Source organism: Passer domesticus, chromosome 11 (genome assembly GCF_036417665.1).
Source record: "Passer domesticus isolate bPasDom1 chromosome 11, bPasDom1.hap1, whole genome shotgun sequence".
NCBI classification, from domain to species: Eukaryota; Metazoa; Chordata; class Aves; order Passeriformes; family Passeridae; genus Passer; species Passer domesticus.
In genome coordinates this window covers 24,846,651-24,862,904 of record NC_087484.1, presented here as the reverse complement: position 1 = coordinate 24,862,904, position 16,254 = coordinate 24,846,651, and the positions used below count along the sequence as shown (strand labels likewise).

Genomic DNA, 16,254 nt, shown 5'->3' with positions numbered 1-16,254 from the left:
CGGGAATGTCTGAGGCTTGTCCTGCTGGTACACAGGGCTCTGTCTCCATGTCTGGGAGCCATCCTCTCCCCAAGGCTGGATCTGTTCCCAGGCAGGGCCTCCAGCCCGTGCTGCTTTCCTGATGCTCAATTCCTGACTCTGAAGGTACAGAGGGAAAGACAGACAGACAGACAAAAACATGGGAGTTTGGGAGTTTGGGAGCAGTTTGTGACTTCTCACAGACCCAACTCCACCCAAAGTCTCAAGGCTCAGGGTGTGTGCCTTTCTTTTCTGCAGGAGGGCAGTAGAAGGAAGGCAGAGCAGCTGCTCAGTCTGGGTACCCTTGGCCCCTCTGCCACAGCTTAGCCAGGGCTCTAACACAGCACCTGAGCCTGTGATTTACTGCAAATTTTTTCTTCTTAAGGTGAACTTTACTGGTTCTACACTAATTTAAGATTAGTAAAAGAATCTCAGGGCTAATAACTTCACAGCTTTCATGGTGAAAACAGAAGCTGCCAGTGGTGGAAAACTGCATTGTGTGAAATAAGAAAAGCCAGTTTCACACAAAGTTGTTTTGGGATTTTTTTTAAATGTTCATTATATTTTTGAGAGTGAAAGTTATCAAGGATGGATTGGTGTCCTCAGTGCCAGGAATTAACAATCCATGAGTACTTTTACGTGATCCACTTTTATCTCTTTACAGAGGTGAGGTCTGGCCTTATGAAATTCCTGTTGAAGCCACATTAATAAAGTCCAGATTGGTCCTTTGTTATTGAGAAATATTTTTGGGGTCTGAAATTCTGTGCAGCATAACGATTACCTGTCTGATTTGTGAGCATCAACCCTTTTTAAGAATTCATTCTAATTTTGCCTTGATTTCTAAAGCCCAAATATTATAGCAGTTAATTCATTATACATGCTGCAGATGTTTATTTGCAAGTTTCATAGGATTGCTGTTTCATGCTTGTTCCTATACTAACATTTTTTGGGGGGAAAGTTAAACAGTTACTCATTAGGTTAATTTTAAGGGCAATATAGTCTTCCCAAGGCCATGCTTTTTTAAATTAAAAAAACTAAAAATTAGGGACAAGAATCTGCGCTGGCTTGGAACCTGAATTTTTTGGGCTTAATTAAAATAAAGTATCTCCCACAGATATTTTAAATCTTTTGAAGTAAACAACAGTATTTCCTATTTCTGTGGAATGAGGCCATCCCTCTCACCAGTGCTGGAAATCTTTCACATTTGTGCAGTTTTGTTGTATTTAATGAATGAGCAGCAATCTGAAGGGATCTCCCTGGACCTCTGTCCTTGCTGCCATCTCCTGCCATCCTTCTCCCAGATCCCCTGCAAGGCACTGAAGCTCTGTTCCTCTTAGGGGTATTAAAAATTTCTTTGCAAGTCCCCATCCACAAAACAAAGTATTTGTTAATATGTGTTTGCAAGCAGCATTCAAGAGTTTTTATCATATAATCAAAAAGATGTAAATAGCATTTGGTAAAAAGAAAATCTTTGTAGCTCGGGAGACTGGCGAACAAAAAGTGACAAAATTCAGTGGAAACACTTTAGTGTTTCTGAATTTGTTTCCTCTCAGAGTTAGCAACTGGCATGTTTGAGATGACAAAACAAACAGAAAAGTTCCCAGACTTTGTTTTTTGCTTAACCATGAAGCAAATGCAGGTTTTTATTTGAATGTTTTCAGGCTTGCTCGCGAGCATCACGTTTTGTGCACGGCTGAGATGCTGAGTGAGCAAACTGTGCTTGACTTCAGGTGCTTCTCTGCTGCGTGAAGGTGAAGTAATTTACTGGCTGTGTTTTCCTGTGGTGATGTCTGTAAGTGACACAAACACAGAGTAACAATTAGCAGTGCCCCGAAAAGTGTTGACACCAATTCCTAGAGGAGCTGATTTACTCCTAGTGCTGACCTGTCAATAAACAGCAAGGGTTTAGTGTGTAAGTGCTTTTGTTTGCCAGTGTTGCTGAGTCTTTCTTTCCATCTGGCCCAGGTCCTGGGAGCTTTATGGTTATGCCCATTGATAAAGGCCAGGTGGGCAAGTTTTGTGAGCTGTCTGTCACTTCTTCAGAAATGGGACGTGGCTGCAGTTGAGAGAAAAGCAGGGAAACAAAAGGGGTGGGCAGGGGAGCAGAATTCCTCTCATTCCCAGCCCCTTCTCCTGTTCAAGCTCAGCAACACCTGGATGTTCCCTCAGTAATGCTGCTCTGGGATTCCCTGGGAGCTGCTGGGAGCAGCAGGAGTCTCTTTCATCAAGAAATATCCCGAGGGTGCTCGGTGAAAGCGCTCCCACTTCTCAGGGAGATGCCTGTGCTAATTGAGCTGTGCTGCCCAGCAAGGGCTGTTTGCTGGGCTTTGTCTGAGAGCCTTCCTCTAAAATGAGACATTCTCCTTTTCAGGAAAGGATGTTCATGTATTGTGTATGGTTACTGGCTAGATGGTGGTGTTAGTCTGGCATTTCTAATAACTTTAAGTCACTTTTCTCACAGCTTGCTGAATGCATTAGCTGATTTTTGTACCATTGGGAGTCCCTGTCTTGGTGTTTCCACTTAATTGAGATTAATTGTGTAGGACAGAAGGCACTTTGTGCTCTTTGTCATAAAATATGCATCTAAAACTTAAACCTGGGATGTTTCCTTACAGAGGACAGACCCCAAGGCTTGTAGTAACTTTTGGCTGCTCTTGTTGTCAGGATTGGTATTAGTGACATCTCTGTCCTCTTGGACAAAAACACCCAAAAAACAAAAACCAGACATTCTTAAATACAGGAGTAAGATGCAGAAAGACATTTAACAAAATGCCACTTCAGTGATGATTAGGATGTAAATTTTGTTGTTACTGAATCCCTGTTTTAGTAAAGGAAGCTTTGCTGAAGCAGATTGGGTCAAGCCTGCTTCACTGGTTTGAAGATGGTGTAAACTCCACTGAAGGAGGTGAGCTGGCACTCTGATTTCCAGTGTCACTGCAGTGAACAGGTGGCTATTTACAGAAGTGTTTACTAAAGAGGTACTTAGGATAATATTTACTAAAGAGCAGTGGAGAGAGAAAGCAGCCAAATGTTTTGGTTCCTCTGGAATTCGTCCCTGGTCAGCCTGGGAGGGCAGTGGTCTCAGAGGGAGCAGGGAGGCTGCAGTTTTATTTCCCTTCCCCACTTTCCTTCCTCAGCCCCCCAGGGAACAAGTGGTGTCTTTTACTCTGTGCTGAGGGGATCCTTTGCTAATCAGCTGTAGTGGAAAGCAGATGATCCTGTCCACTCTATAAATTCTCGCTGAGACTTCACTGATGGCTAAATTGAGCTTCATTATACACTGTTTACATATTGCAGGGATTTCTTGAGAGGCTATTGCTGGTAATTCTCCTTTTCTGTAAAATTTGCAGGTGTTTCAAAAGTATTGAGAGTAAAATGTGTGTACTTATCAATGTTCTATGGAAAACATCTTAAGAATCTGATTTTTCCTAAGCCTCAGGTATTCATCTACGAATTTTTAAAGGTTATTGAGTGATTCAGGTGAATTTGTATCCCTCACTGCTTCTGAAAATAATTTTGAAACAATGTCTGATATGTGTTCAGTGGGAGAAGCAATGGATGTATTGCATCTTGCAGAGTATCTGGCACTGCCCATTGTCCTTAACTCTCTAGTTTTGAAAGCACATCCAAGTGTTTCTGTAGTTTAAAGTTTCCATTCTTTTTCCTCACTGACAAATAGAAATAATAGATTTTGGACACAATTAGTATTAATTTCAATTTTGAATGTCATAAAAAAATTGTGTTATTTCAGTGTTTTGTTAACTTTTGATTATTTTGTCCATTTCTAGAGATTTAAATGTTTCTGTCGAGTGCTTGACAAAAGTTCAGGAGTTCCTTAGGCAGTGTTAGGTTCAGGAGAGCCTTTCCATCTCTTTTTTAGGAGCTGATTCAAGACCATAGCCTGTGTTTTCACCTCCTCTGAACCTTTCAAATATTGATCAGTATGTGAGACTGAACTGAGAAAATCCTAATTGGGAGTCTCATTAAAACCACCGGAGATGCTTGCTGTTATCAAGGTAGAAATGTTGTGAAAAGTTTGCTCTCAGTCCTGGCCTCTTTGAACATCTGAATATCCATTTCTTTCTTGCATGGAAATAGTGAATTTGTAGACTAGCTTTGCTTTGCAGTAGCTGTGAAACTAATCAGAGTGTGAAGTCTTGGAAGTGATACACTTTAAGCAGTGTACAGAACAAGAAAGGGAGCACATCAGTAATTGTTTTCATTGCTGCTTTTTCTAAACAGGAAGAGTGATTAAAAATTAAGAACACTGCTTAACATTATTTTCTTTCTTTTTTCAGAAAAAAAGATCATGTTCTAGCTGTGGTGTCCTATACATTGGATGAAGACTACTTAGAACAAGAGTGTCACAGTTACTTCCATTATTTGAATGTTTACAGCTTACTTTAGGTTGTTGTACTGCTCAAAATTAACTTTATTCCCCTGACAAGAACAGTGAAAAATTTAATAAATATATGCTGTATACAGAAGTTAAAATTCCACGTATAATTAGGCTCTCAGCACATAACTGAGGCCAGTTAAGAGGGAGATAATTGGCCAAAAGCCCGTGGGCTAAGGGCAGCATCCAGCCATGGGCTCAGACCAGAGCTCTGGAAAGCACGGGAGAGCTGGCTAGCACAGGAGCACTGCAGGAATGTTTTGCTCTCAATTAGTCCATGTAATTGCCTGGTGTCAGAGCAATACTGTAAAACAGACTTGCAATGTGAGACCCACAAAGGAGGAGATCTACCTTCAGTTTTAGGCACTAATTGAGGTCAAATCTCAGAACTGGATAGCTTCTGAAGTAAAAGCAGTGTCAATTAGATTTCCTAATGCAGATCCTGCTGCATTTTACTGTCAAAATTAGGTAAACTTACCTGTTACTGGCTAGATCTCAGTTTCCCTGGAAAAAAAATAGGTATAACAGCCTCTTTTTAAAAGGAAACTATTTGGTGGATACAAAACCAAAAAAAGTCTGGTTTACAAGACCCGTGGGCAAACTGCTGGTTACCAAGGTACTGTCAGATGAGTTGAATTTCAGTTTTGTATTTATAGAAAGGAAAGGCACGAAAAGCAGTGGGAAGATGAAGATGTGCAGTTGGTGTGGTTAGTGTAGCCCAACACACTTAGGGAGCAGTGTGATTGTGTTTTTCAGGTAATGCCCATGTAATCAGGCACAGCACATAAGATTGGGTCAGCATTCTGCAGCTAATTCACCACTTTGCTGCCCTCAGTAGAAAATGGACAGGTTTGTACCCCCAGGTAGTTATAAAATAAACCCTGGAAACTACCAGTGTACATAACTTCAGTTTGAATAGAAACAAAGTAAAATCAACTGTAAACAAAGAGAGTTTATTATCTTACATAGTTGCCGTGTCTTTAATTTCATGTTTGTGCTGGAATGGTGATATCTGCAGTGCTTACTGGAGGATCAGGATCCTTCCAAGGGTTTTGAGATCAGCATTTTGCTCTGTGAAAGTCAAGATTAACACACCATTGCCATGAGAAAGGCAAAACTGGTTGGGAGGCAGACTCCTTAGAAAACCAGCATAAAAACGAGACTGCTAGCAAATGTGAAACATGCTGTTAGATTTGGGCCTTTCAAAGACATGTATTTTGAGATAAATGTGCAATAAAGCCTGTGTTTAATCTAGGAAGAGGAGCAGTATTCTACTGGTAAAAAGCAGAAGGAAAATAAATTGCATCATCTATAACCTTTGCAGTCATAGGCTCAGTGAACAGAACATCAAAACCAAATGTAAGGAAAACAAGCCTCTGTGTTCAATTTACCTAGTGATATCCGGCCTTACAAGAAGCCTTAAGTATATTCATTCTTTAGCTGCAGTGTGAAAAATCAGTACTGAGCTCAGTCTTCAGTGGAGGAGTGTATCTAGGGGAAAAAAATTGCTTGAAGCCAGATCCAAGGTCTGTCAGAGTGACTGGAAATAGTCCCAGAGACGCCAGGGACTGCAGATCAGGCTCTCAAACATGCAAATGAAAGTTTGATTGCTTTGGGTGAGCAATATTTCTGTTAATCATCCAGCAAAAGCAATTTGATTATTTGGAACAGTAAAACAGCCATTTGGTTCCTGACAGAATACAATACATGTTTGAGCATATCAAATGTGTTTGGAGTTAGGGAAGGAAGAATCTCGAGATGTTTGGGTTTGGTTTGGATACACATCCAGAGCCTGCGTGTTTGCTAAAGCTGCTCACCCTGCACCAAGGGCTGGCTGGGGAATGAGCAGCCCTGCCAGGCTTGGCAGGGAGCAAGGGAGCAAAAGTGCCAGAGCAGTCGTGATGCTGGGAAAGGAATGAGGAGCTGGGAGCAGAGGCTTTTTGCAATGAGCAAGCGTCCTTTGGAGAGAGCTCAGCTTTCCACAGTGCTGGTGTAGAGAGAACAGCTTGACTCCAACTGCTGCCGTGTAGGAGGCTCTGAGGCCACTGTCCCCTCTGGCACACCCTCCTGAGGCCACTGTCCCCTCTGGCACACCCTCCTGAAGCCACTGTCCCCCTACCACATCCTCCTCTCCTGCTGCTGCCTTGAGGCTCCTGCAAGACTTTGGGCTTTGGTGACAACACAGAAATTTCCACTTTGGCGTAACATGAACATTTTTCAGGTGTTTGCCCTCAGTTTCCTTTGAGATGTGTGTATGTGCATGGGGGCATGGAAGAGGGATGGTGGAGAACAAAATCTGGAGTTTTCTTTACCTCCCAATCCTGCCCAGATTAGGTTCTTCCCTAATCTGGTTTGCTGGCTCCGTTTTCTCTCCTTGCTGGGTGCTTGAGGATGTAAGAAGTGCTGATATTCCCCCCCCCCTTACTAAAATTAGGAAGCTCCAGTTTTGTGTCTGGGCGAATCTGTCTGTGGTTAGGCATGGTGAAAACTAGGAGGTATGAAAAACTGATGTGGAGACAAAATTCCCCATGCTATGCTTGCTTGCTTGCTGCTGGAAAAAAATCCTTACTGCAGGAGGAATATAAAATAAGGAGAATGAAGCCTTCAATGCATAGTTCAAATGATTTTTTTATTCTGCTGCCAGTGCAAAATACCACTGATTTTCTGCTCGTGACAGAGCTCGTAGGAAATGGTACCTCAAGGAACTTGTGTTAACAAAACATCTGAATTCCCATTTTCCACTGAGGTGAAACTGGCCCAGTGGAAGAGCTGACATACCTTGACTCAGAGACTGTGCCTGGAGTCCTGTCTGAGTGTGTGCTCACTCAGAGCTGGGAGGGTGAGTCTGACAGCTCATGGAGTTCTGTCACAGCCATGACACAATCTGCACCTGATTTAGAGAAGTTCTGCTCTTCTGAGAATTCCTTTCTCAAACAGAAACCACCCAGATAAATTTTATTTGATAGCTAATTAGAGTTTAAGTAGATAAATATGTATCCAAGGACAGTGGATTAACCTGAAGATATCAAATGAAAAATTGGTTCCTTGATTCCTTTTGAAAAGGACCATAAAAAGCATCCCTCTGAAGACAGCTGTCATCCTTTATTGGCCTGGGTGCATGTGTGGAGTTTTTTGTTTGTTTTTTAAGGGAGGAGTAGAAGTCTTTTTTGGCAAGGTTTCTTTGTCTGAGAATCTCTGATTAGGAATGTTGTGCTTTAGTTATCCTGGTGCCTGGTCCTGGGCCAGGATTTCTCAGGATGGAGGATGTTCACAGTGGTGGTGTTCTTTTTGCCTCTAGCAATGGTTTTTCCTAATAGGGCAAGCTCAGAAGGCTCATTACCATGAAGGGAATAATGGGAAAGGAAGTTTCAGGGGTATTTTTTTTTGTTTGCCTTTTTAAAGAAAAGGAGACGGAGAAAAAGGATGGAGTTAATATAAAATCCTGCTCTCCAGTTAGCCTAGGAGATGACCTGCAGTTTTTGGAATTACGGTATGTTCAAAGATATGTCACTGAAATAATGTAATGCCACAGACATTAGGCCATAATGACCCAAAAAAGTATGTGTTTAGTAGTTTGCAGCTGGAGTCAAGGAAGGAGCAAAACTGCTTGAAGTGAGCCAGAGCTGCACATTCTGAAAACCATTATTGCATTTGGACCCTGGCTGGGGAAACATCCCAGCTAACTGTGCCTTTGGTTCAGATTAAATGCCACAGAGCTTGGACGAAGGATTTCTGACTTTTTATGTAGCTATCAACTGTGATCTGAAAGATCACAACTGTGGTGCCCATCAACAGTGGCCTGGAATTTTACAGGATGGGGTTTTTATTTGGTTGTGGTTTTTTTGGTTTTTTTGTTGGTTTTTTTTTTTACAAAGAGAAAGGACTTGTGGAAAAAGGAATTGATATGGATCACCCAGAATAGGTAAAGGTCTTCTGTATGTCCTCAAATACTTCCTGATGACCATGAGGTCTAAATAAGCATAGCTGTGTGCTCAACAGCTTACTGCATTAGAGTTTAATTTATGTACACCTTAAATTTCAAGAGTCTAATGAGGCCTTATATTATTGTTTATCTTGCCTGTGCTCATCCTTGCAGCCCTCTTGGTGGAAGCAGCAGTGTGAAGAGCTGAAGTCTCTCTTGGTGGCACCACAGCTTTCCTGGTGCCTGCCTCAGCACTGGGCAAAGCCAGGGATTTCAGATGCATTAATTGCTCTAACAGCCAGATGATTTTCCTGACAGAACATCTGCCTTTTCTGGTGTCTGATTTTCTGGTGCTTGGCATGATGCATCCAAGATTTAATACCAAAGATTTGTTTTAGAGCTTTTTTTTTATCTCCATATGTTGTCTTACTCTTTCCCAAAGCAGTTTTAGGTGTGCACCTCACAGCTGCATGGATTGCCTGTCCCTTCACCTGATGGAGTCTTTCGGGTCTTGCTTGTAAGTGAAACCAATATTCCAACACTGTTGCCCTCCTTGGTGTGGGGTAGGAATCACCTAATGTCAATTTGAGGTGTTTCAAAGCACCTGCCACTGCCCTACTCCACAAGTGAGTACAAATTTTCATTTGAAGCTTTTGCTGGAGAGGGCTCTGTGTTTTACTGAGCCCTCAGTTTGTTCCAGAGACACTGGCTGAGCTAATAAGGGACCCTCTAGTCCTACAAACCTGGCCTGTTTTCCTGTATCTAATCACACTTAGCAGTTATCCCAAAAGTGAAGGCGGTATGCAGAATTAAGTACAAAAGTGGTTCTCATGTGCTAAAAAACATCCACATTGGCTTTCTTTTTTGCCCTGGAATGTTAATGCTGTGGTGTTTGGGTGTTTTGAACATAAAATGTTTTTAGTTTCTCCCATGGCAGTCTGGTCTCCGTATGTGAAGCAATTCCAAGGATAGTCTGTTCCAGAACATCTTTGGTCAATAAGAAGCTGAAAGATAAGCCTTGTGATAATTGATAAGTGATTAGCAGGACTCTAGTTCATCAGATAAGGCAATTAATGGTTTAACATTTCCTAAAAGGTGGCAGTGTTGGGCTGAGTCACTGCAAGATGTAAGATGAGGAATTATTTGGTGATCCAGTTTGAATGCAGGACAGATTTACGTCCCATGTAAACATACATGGGTTTGTTTCTGCAATCCATACCTTGGCCTTCCAACCATTTTTATTGATTTTGAATACTCAGTTGAGTGCTTGTGTTGTGAAGAATTCATATTTCATTCACTCAGATTTTGTACTGCAATAGCTGTTTTCTGTTCTCACTTCTCTTACGTGTGCTAATTGTTGGGCTGTCACAATGAAAAGGTATTTCACTTTTTTCACTGTGTAGGTGTTAGAAATATGGATTGTGATTTGAACATCATGGAATCAAGTTATTCCATAACTAGATTACAAATAAGGAAAAAATATTTTCAGAATTCATTCCAAATTTGGTAGAAATTTGTTTATAAATTTGAAATTCAATTTTTTTTTTCAGCTAGTTAGAACCAAAATTTTCACTTACTTTGTATGGTATAAAAGTTCAAAAGACTGTGAAGACAGTAACACAGCATAACTTGTATATTCAGAGTTCTTTGCATTGGTACTGAGAATTTTACAGAGAATTGTGATTCGAACACAGGCAGACTGAAGTGCTGCATCTTTGAGGCCATGTTGATCAGGAGAATTGGGTCTTAATTTTAAAACAATTGAACAGAACAGCTAAAAAATTACAGTTTTGGTGGAGACCTTTAGTCTTGCAATGTTATTCCTAGGAAAGGTCACTTTTAGTCAAGTGATGAAGTCAGGAGGGAGTTCTAAGATGATTTGTGTCAGGAGGTTTGCTGGGATTGACCATGTGGAGCCAGGGAGCCACAGCAGCCACTTTGACTTTGTGGTGGAACTGCAGCTCCAGTTCTTCCCTTCTGAAGAAGGTGATTAGGAACAAGGACAGTAAATTGCTTTGGGAGTCTTTTTTGCTCTCTGGTTTTGTGTTGTTCCAAACCTAGCTGGGGTTTAAGATGTAGATGAGGACTGGAACTGCAGCTCAGTCTCCCAAAGGACCAGTCAGAAGCTGTGGTCTGTGGTCCCTGTCCCTTATGAAGGTGAGTGATTCTTGCTGTTCTGCCTCCATCCAGTCCTTACATCTTCTCCTGAGAAATGTCCCTAAGTGTTTCATATTGGGTTTGATGAAGGAGTTTTCTATATTGAATAAAAATTCCTACTGACTCTTGGTCTTCCTTGTTTTGGAAAGGACTGCACAAATGGCACACAAATTCCTTACTTACAGCAAAGCAAAGATAAGAGAGGAGATAACATCCCAGCTGAATTGAAGGATGAACTCTGGTGGCATTGCTGTTGAAAAGCAGGCTTATTTTTAACCTATTTTCCTCCATTCATAGGGGTAAGAACTTGCTGGACCCAGCAGGCAGGTCAGGAGAATTGTGACACTGAAGGTTCAGTCTATAGCACAGTGCCTCAGTTTGAAACGCCCCTTTGGGAATCCCACAAACACTGTTTTGTTCAAATATTGAGTAATTTTTGTATGAAAATATTATGGCCACCTACTGTACTATGGGGAGATTTTCTGGGCATATAATAATGTACCCAGAATTAATTACTGTAGCTGCTTTAAACCTGTGTCTTTGAGAGTAAAAAAATTCCATCTGGTATTCTGTGCATCAATCTTAAAGGCCCAGCACATAAAGCTTGTCATCTGCAGTGAGGAAAGTGGGTCCCGACTGCACAAGTACTGCTTTGCCAGTGGGAAGTGGAGCCTGTGTCCAGAGGGTAGATAAGGATCATGCTCTTATTAGCATACAACTTAAGGAGTTAATTGCAGCGCTTAAGAGAGCTGATAGCATCTCAAACTACAGCCCTGAAAGTGTCAGAGGAAGAATAACAGTAATATGACTGTTTGATTTAAAGAGATGGGAACACATCCTCTGCTGATAAAAGCCAACTTCGCTGGTGTTGCCAGAGTTCAACTTGCTGTGCAAGGCAGTGTCAGAAGCTACTGGGAAGAGCTGTTTGAAGCCTATCATAGCTGGAGCCCACTAATGTATGTCTAAACATGTGTTAAAGCTCCCTCTGATTCAGTATTGAAGCTACAGCTGTCACATAAATAATAACAACTTATGTTTATAAATACTGTACTCCTGAGATCATTCCTTTTGAAAGACTTGGAACATCCTAAAGAAACAGACAACTGAAAGGTGGTAGAATCTGGCCTAGATTTACTAATTTTGCAATGCAGTTCCAAAGGTGATATTCCAGTTTGCTGTCACTCTGTCTGTAAGGCACATTGTTTGGGCTGTAATATAACACTGTTCCATTCATCTCAAGTGATGCCTATGAAGTCATTTGCACGGTGCTGAGGTCACTAAGCCTCCTGGTGCAGGGAGTGAAAGAGAAGACAGAGAGGAGCACAGGGTGGATGGAGGTGTTGGTGTTACTAAAAATGTCTTGGGGTCTGTCAGGTCCAAACCTGTCCCTGGGAAGTCTGGAGGCAGAAGTGTAAACACTGGCTCTTAACTCTTCACGGAGCTGAAGTGTATTTATTGTACTCACTGACAGTTTCACTGCAGAGAAAACAGCATGGAAAAACAAGAAAATACTCTCCTCCTTAAACTCACAATTTGTAGCAGCCACTCTTGGGCCATCCCAGTTTAAGGTCCTGTGGCAAAGCTTGGCGTCACCATTGCCCTGGTACATCAGTAGGCAGTGACCTGTGAGCAGTGCCTTCCTCCTGTGTTCCCTGGAAATCAGGAGGGCATTGACAGAGTCTCAGCTCCTTCCCACAGCTTCTCCTGGGCCAAAGCAGATGGCTTCCACAAGGCTGAGCAAAAATGCTCAGTGTCAGCCTGCAACAGAAGAGCTTTGTACTTTTTATAATCTTGGAAAGTTTTATAACCTTCTTACTTCAGTAAGGCAACACCTCCTATTCTAATCAAGTGCCTTAAAAAAAATTTGCTCAGCCTAGGACTGTGTAAAAATTAAAAAGTCTTTCTGAAGTGCACACATTTCTAATTAATGAGAGAATAACATCCTTAATAGCTTTTCCTTTCAAAAGCAGACAGTTCCTGAAATTTCATTTTTATTATGGAGTGCTTTAGGCAGTGATTATTCACAGTGACTCCTGCCGATCTTCCCTTTGCATCTGGCAGATCAATTGGCACAGAGAATTCACTGGAGCACTGTTGTCACTATTTAATCCTCAGTATACACTTGCAGGAAGGTAGCAGGGAAGTGCCGAGCCAACTTCAAAGACTGTCACTGGAAGAAGAAATCCACGTCTTTACAGCAATTAGTGACAATAGAGGCACGCACCTGTGGTGGGGAGCTTTGCCTCAGAAAAGCTGATCTAAAACACCTTTAAGCACCCAGGATTTCTAGCCTTAGGTTTGAAGAGCTGACCTGTTCACCTCTGAGCTGGTGACCTACAGGTGGGAAGGAGTATTGTTAGAGGCATGTAAGCAGAATGTAAGACTGTGTTGTTTTGATGTTTAAGCTATCCATTTCATCTTGGTGCAAGAATAACAAAGAGATGCTCTGCCTGATGAAAGACAAAGCTGCACTTGAGTTAACTCAGCTACAAAGCTAATTTTTGTAAATATTTTTAGTCTGCATGGAGGAGATGTGTTAATTCACTTCCCAAATCAAAACCCAAGTCAAGGATTTTAAGACTCCTACTGTTTTTTTGTGTGTTCTGTAGTCTCTATGACTTTTTACACTGGAGTAACACAATTTTGTTTAAAAAAATTAATAATGCAGAACTCTGACTTCAATGGCAGGGGCTTCAAGACGTAATGTAGTTCAAGATCCTTGATTCTTGTGGATTGTGTTACCAGAGCTCAGCAAGGTGCTGCCAGGGAAGCCACGTGGCAGTGAAGCTCTCTGCAGATCAGCTCATTTAGGAGCTGCTGCTCATCGAGGAACTTTTGACAGCCAAAAGGCAGAGAAGTCATAAAGCACCTTCTGCCAGGAGCTGGGAGCAGTCAGCTGCTTCCATGTGGCACGTGCGTGCTGGATGTGACTGGTGTTCATGCTCCAGGAGACACAAAAGGAGAATTGCAGTGGTGCTGTGTGGCCAAATGGGAAGGTAAGAACCATCACTGTTTTCTTCAAGTGCCTGAAGTTGACAGAAATCTCCTAATGATCCCCACTGCCAGATTTTAAATCGGGTAGGAGGAAGGGGGAAGAGGAAACAGATGACCATAGCATGTTTTAGGATGGCATAAAACTTATGAACCACTGAAATAAACAGCGTGAAGAATCTCTCTGTATGTGCTAACCTGCAGTGTTTGCTATTAAAATGTGTGTTTGTTTCTATAGAAATCAGTGGGAATGCAGAATTCTCAATAAATGCTGTCCCTGGGGAGGCAAACAGGCTGAGCCTGGGGAGCCCTGCCATGCACATGGCTTGGGCAGTGCCAGGAGATGCCAAGGTGAGGCTGGTCAGGGGCTGGAACTGCATGAGATTTGTTGCAGCAGTTGTTTGGAGTAGATTTTAAATGTTTGGCAGGGTGGCTGGTCATTGCTTCATGCATACATGCTTACAGATAGTGTTTCTCAGAATTAGCAAGTAGAAAGTTCCAAGGGTGACAGAAGGATATTTATCCAAGAATAAAGAAAATTAGTTGAAAATATACTTCCAGAGTCCAGTATCTGTTAGCATTGTAAGCCCATAGCACCTTGCACAAAATACTTGGTGTTTTTCAGCAAGAAGTCTATATTTTTTTATGTGACAGATCACTGGAAGGGATAAAATACACAGTGAGTAAAATTTAATTTTATTTAAGCATTAGCTACCAGTTGTTACTTAGAAATCATGTTCCAAACTGAATTAAAATGGCAAAAATCTACAGCATCTGTCTTCCCAAAGAGTCACCAAGTTTTAGAGGATACACCTAAAAGTCACATGAAACTGGAGCAGCTAATTTCAAAATGATTTTAATAATGCCTGATCCATTTGAATTTAAGCAGATGAAGGATAAGCTGAAGCAGGGATAAACTGAAAGGCCATGTGCCTAGTCCCTTCATTATCTACGGGACTAGAAACTGCTCTGCTTGAGCATCTGCTGTCTCTTTTGTGCTATCTCCCTCTTTAATTTTCCTAAATGGCTGGTGCACTACTGCTGAGATAAGGTATTTAATATGGGAAAGGATTTAGATGTTCCTACAAGACCAGCGTAGGCTCCTTTTTTTTTTAAAATGTCATCTTGATTTGTGTTTTCTTCTTCTCTCTAAGTGATGGGCATAGGGATTATGAAATGAATCTGGGAACTAAATTTCACTAATAAAATCCTTGTCTCCAGTGGTAACATAAATAACAATTGGTTCATAATGCAATCATTCCAGACAGCAACCATTATGACAAGATGCATAAAATGAACCTCATATTAGGTACATTACTCCTAAAATAGACATTTCAGAAGCTGTAGGGCTACATTTACTTCATCTTAAATAAAGTTACCTAATTTAACTTGTTTATGACATTCTTTATATTAAAAAATCACCCATAAAAGATATATACCTTCTTCTTCTGTGTCTTAAAACTCATCCTGTAGCAATTCCATGGACTGACTCCATTAAGAACTGGTTTGGTAGCTCCCCCAGGAGTGTATTTTTAGGGGAGCAATCCTAACAGTTGCCACATTCTGACACCCCCACAAATGTTGAGCAGCCACTCCCTCCAGATGTGTTCTGCACATGGCTGGGGGACAGCCCTGCACAGAGCTGCTCTGCTGGGCACCAAGGGAGGTGGCCACACACATTTCAGTGGGATCAGAAATGCACTTCTGGAGCCAGCCTCCCCTCATCCCTGCTCACTCTGCATTGACTCAATTGGAGCCCACAAACAAACAGAAAAACGTGTTTCAGAAATGCAATTGCAATGCTGCAGCCATAATTGGGTGTTCAGCTGTGGGAAGCAGATAAGAGCCAGTCTGAAGAACAACCCAACTGAGTCTGGAGTCCACAGTGCCCCTGCATCAGCCTCTGCACCCTGCAGACCTGTTCCCATGGTTCAGCAAAACTTGCAAGGGCAGACACAGCTCAAGGGTAACAGGAAATGCAAAGGCATTACAGCAGTGTTCACATTCCAAATAGCTGTGTAACCTGAATTCTAGCCCCTGTGTTTGCATATCATGGAAGCCTCCAATGTCACAATCGCCCATTGAGTTGTCCTGCAAAATTCCATGCTTCAGTCAGTGCATTCCATTGACTTTTACTGGGGAAGGAGACAGAAAATCATTATTTCACTATCAACTTCCGGACATTTTAAAAATTCACATAAGTATGTTGCTGCAGAACATGTTTTCTATAACATTTTGCTTTACTAATGGTGAGGCACATTCTGGTATTACCAACATAAACATGTAACAAAGTGCTCAGACCACTCCAGATCCAGAGCTGAATGGGGCAGGAGATTTCTGGATGTGGATTCTCACATCTGGACTGAGCAGTGAAGAGGAGGGCTCAGAACAAACTTCCACTGAGCTTCCCAGTGCAGGGATGAGAGGCTGCACGAGTCGACCAGACTCGTTAGCATTTGGAGGATGCTAACCCCCCCAAAAGAAAAGCATGGAATTTTTGGTTCCCACCCCATCTTTGTGTGATGCTGTGTTTCAGCTGGCCCTCTGGTGTGACCACCCCACAACTGACAAACAGCATTAAAAGCTTGTTCAGATGGGCAGGAACACTGAATGATCACCTGTCCAGTGGTTTGAGAGGTTTAACCATAGGTACACTTGAAACTCCAGAGGTTGAGTCTTGTCATATGTATTTTAACCCTTTTGGTTTGAAGTGTAAGCTAGGGCAGATGATACTGGACAAGAAAAGGTCTGATCCTTGAATAGAGCTTGG

At 41.9% G+C, this 16,254-nt stretch overlaps 1 protein-coding gene and 1 long non-coding RNA gene across 6 annotated transcripts in view; one reads left to right on the top strand and one right to left on the bottom strand.

Annotated features, from left to right (window-relative positions):
• FOXL2 (forkhead box L2) overlaps window positions 1-16,254 on the top strand; it is a 160,346-nt gene that overhangs the window by 65,334 nt on the left and 78,758 nt on the right. The window lies entirely within an intron of this gene.
• LOC135278236 (uncharacterized) lies at window positions 11,624-15,520 on the bottom strand. 3 transcript variants are annotated; one of them, XR_010345775.1, is made up of 3 exons: window positions 13,171-15,520; window positions 12,718-12,827; window positions 11,624-12,145 (listed from the first exon to the last, which is right to left on the bottom strand). It is a non-coding gene; the product is annotated as an uncharacterized LOC135278236 (long non-coding RNA). The 3 variants fall into 3 exon arrangements; XR_010345773.1 differs by lacking the exon at window positions 11,624-12,145 and adding an exon at window positions 12,467-12,663 and having other exon boundaries at window positions 12,805-12,827; XR_010345774.1 differs by lacking the exon at window positions 11,624-12,145 and having other exon boundaries at window positions 12,467-12,827; window positions 13,236-15,520.